Below are 3,658 nucleotides of genomic sequence, written 5' to 3'. Positions count from 1 at the left end.
AACGTTAATACTAGCCCCTCAATCAACTAATGTATTATTAACATCTAAACTACCAATTGAGTAAGGAATTGAAAAACTCCCTGGATCTTTCAATTTGTTGGGTATTTTATTCTTTAGAATAGCTGAGCAAACTGTGTTTAGCTTCACATGCGAAGCCTCGTTCAACTTTCGCTTATTTGCTAAAAGCTCCTTTAAAAATTTCATTACATTTGGCATCTACGATAGAGCTTCAATAAACGGTAAGTTAATATGTAATTTTTTTAAGAGTTTAAGGAATTTACCAAATTGTTCATCTGAGCAGTCTTTCCTTGTCACATTAGGGTATGGCACATGAGGTTTATATTCTGTACTTACCGGCTTTGGGTTATTTTGGCCAACCTCATTCTTATCTTTGCTTACCACCGTTTCTAGCCTTAGATTTCCAACTAACCCTTCCTCATCTTGAATGCCAGTTGCGTTGAGTTGCTCCCTTGGGTTAGATTCAATGTTGCTTGGCAGGCTACCTTGTGGTCATTCGAAAATCAACTTGGCAAGCTGTCCAATCTGAGTTTCGAGCCCTTGGATTGATGCTTGTTGATTTTTTAGTGCCCTCTCAGTATTCTGAAAATGAGTTTCTGAAGCCGAGATAAATTTGGTTAGCATCTCTTAAAGGTTTGATTTCTTTTCTTGCTGGTAAGGTGGTTGTTGAAAACCCGGAGGATGTTGTGGCCTTTGATTTCCTTGACCGCCCTACGAGAAATTGGGATGGTTCCTCCAATCTGTATTATAAGTGTTACTATATGGGTTATTTTGGGATCTAGAGTTATTGTTACCCATATATTGGTCTTGTTCCTCCTCGATGCTAGGGTTGAAGGGTTGATATTCTGTGCATGCTCTTCCTCCATTCGAATCGCACCTTATCACTGGATGTACCTGAGTAGAACCACACAAACCATCAATCTTTTTATTTAAGAGTTCTACTTGGTTAGATAGCATAGTAACCGCGTCGAGGTTGAAAACACCGGCTACTTTCGTCGACTTTGTTCTCATAACTTGCCACTGATAGTTATTCAGTGACATCTCCTCTATAAACTCATAACCATTTTCAGGTGTTTTATTATTGATAGTTCCTCCAGCGGCTGCATCAATCATCTGCCGAGTCGAAGGATTCAGGCCATTATGGAACGTTTGAACCTGTAACCAAAGCGGTAACCCATGGTGAGGGTACCTTCTCAAAAGGTCTTTGTATCTCTCCCATACATCATAGAGTGTTTCTAAATCCATTTGCACAAAAGAAAAGATATCATTACGTAATTTAGCCATTTTAGCCGGCGAAACGTATTTTAATAGAAATTTTTCAGTCATTTGTTCCCAAGTAGTGATTGACCCTCGTGGGAACGAGTTCAACCATTATTTAGCCTTATTCCTTAACGAAAGGGGAAACAACTGAAGGCGAATGGCGTCATCAGAAACGCCATTAATTTTAAAGGTATCTCAAAACTCTAGGAAACTTTCCAAGTGAGCGTTGGGATCCTCGTCCTACAAACCATCAAACTGAACAAACTATTGTATCATTTGAATTGTGTTAGGTTTTAGTTCAAAATTATTTACAGCAATAGCAGGTCTAACTATACTTGACTCAGTTCCTGTTAAATTAGGTTTAGCATAATCATACATAGTGCGCGGAGTAGGATTTTGATTAATAGCAATTGCAGGAGGTAGTAGATTTTCTTGGTTTTCAGCCATCTCCTCGGTTGTGGTTTTCATACATAGTGTATCTTAAGCTTCGCCTTATTTCTCTTTGGTTTCTTCGAACAGTACGATCAATCTCACTGTCAAAAAGTAATAGTCCTGACAGGTTTCTTCTAGTCATAAACTATAAAAACCTACCAGAAAAGGGAAAAAGAAGAATTAGTAATAATAAAATTAGAATAAAATTTAAATTGCGAAAAAGTAAATGGCTAAAGTAATACAAATCGAGTGTTCCTAATATCTTAGTTCCCTAAACGACACCAAAAACTTGTTACATGATATTCGTGATGTGTCTTAAATATTTATAATGAATCGTGAACCTAACTATTATCACGATGAAGGCAAGTGTACCTATCGAACAAGAGGATAGCTTTAGCAAAACCGGATTGTCGAACCCAAAGGAACTAAAAGTACTAGTAATGACTGTCTTTTTATTATCTAGCCTAAGAATAATGGGGTTTGTTTTAACTAACTGATTAACTAAACTAAGAATTCACAGAAAATAGAATTTGGGAATTACTTTTGGAAAAACGATTGAATTAAGACAATACCTAAGGAAAAATCCACCTAGACTTCACTTGTTATTTGACTCTGAATCGGACGATTTATTCATTTGACTTGATCCATAGAAATCCCTAAGTTATATTATTATCCCTCTCGAGACTCGCAATGTCTAACCCTAGGTTGAATAATTGAAATCTCTTTCTAATTAACTCCTCAAGGTTACATTAACTCGATTTATGAATCCCCTTATTAGGTTTCACCCTAATCCGGCAAAATCTTGTCACCCTATCTCTTGGCGCGCAATCAACTCTGCTTAATTATGACAATGTACTCTTAGATAGGGTCTATTCCTCCTCTGAAAAAGAGCTTAACTTGAATCAATATCCTAGAATATCAAGACAAGAATTAAGAACACATAATTAAGAACAACTCAAATATTTATCATACAATTTAGATAATAATAACAAGATTTGTCTTAGGTTTCATTCCCCTTAGGTATTTAGGGGTTTTAGTTCATAACTAAAAAGGTAAACATGTCAGAAGAATAATGAATACAAAACATGATGAAAAACCCAAAACTCTTACAGGGAAATTGTGGGGAGATATTCAGTCTTGATGATGAATCCGGCTTCTGAGATAGATCAATCGACTTTCATTGAGCAGTTCCCTGCTTCCTTCTCTATGTGTCCCTTTTTCCTCCTCCTCTAGGGTGTATTTATAGGCTACCCTCAAAATTGGCCTTTTTTGAATTGGACTCAATTTGGGCTCGACAGGGACACACCTGTGTGACACGCCCGTGTGCGATTACTTCAGGCCATGGTCAAGCCTGTTAAATAGACATGGGCGTGTGGTCCACCGTGTGAGTCGTGTTTCGATTCTACCAAATTGACACGGCCGTGTGGTTTGCCCGTGTGAGGAGGTCCAAGCCGTGTTGATTTCGTACGTTGGCCCATTTTCTCTGTTTTTAGCCTGTTTTTCGTTCCTTTCACTCTCCTATGGTCACCTAAGTATAAAACATGAAATTAAGGCATTAAGAGCATCGAATTCACCAAATCTAAGGAAAAATCATCCATAAAATGTGCTAAGCATGTGATAGAAATATGTATAAATTATGGTTTATCAGTAAGGCATGCCAATAAGCTACCGGTCTAATTTTCTGAATCACCTTATAAGGTCCAATAAAGCATGGACTTAATTTTCCCTTTTTACCGAATCTGATGACTTTCTTCCATGGAGATACTTTCAAAAACACCTTATCACTAACTTTAAACTCAATTTCTTTTCATTTCAAATCTGTGTAGGATTTCTGTCTATTCAAAGCGGCCTTCAAATAGTCACGAATTAGCTTCACTTTCTCTTTAGTCCCTTTGACCAAGTCAACCTCGTGAATCTAATTCTCTCTAAGTTCAGTCCAATATAAGGG

At 37.3% G+C, this 3,658-nt stretch overlaps 1 non-coding gene across 1 annotated transcript; it reads left to right on the top strand.

Annotated features, from left to right (window-relative positions):
• The first annotated feature begins 1,189 nt into the window (after nucleotides 1–1,189).
• On the top strand, nucleotides 1,190–1,296 carry LOC128292038 (small nucleolar RNA R71). Its single transcript, XR_008282022.1, has one exon. It is a non-coding gene; the product is annotated as a small nucleolar RNA R71 (small nucleolar RNA).
• Nucleotides 1,297–3,658: the final 2,362 nt, after the last annotated feature.

Source organism: Gossypium arboreum, chromosome 4, assembly GCF_025698485.1.
Source record: "Gossypium arboreum isolate Shixiya-1 chromosome 4, ASM2569848v2, whole genome shotgun sequence".
NCBI classification, from domain to species: Eukaryota; Viridiplantae; Streptophyta; class Magnoliopsida; order Malvales; family Malvaceae; genus Gossypium; species Gossypium arboreum.
The sequence above is the reverse complement of the archived record's forward strand: the minus strand, read 5'-3'. Positions and strand labels throughout refer to the sequence as shown.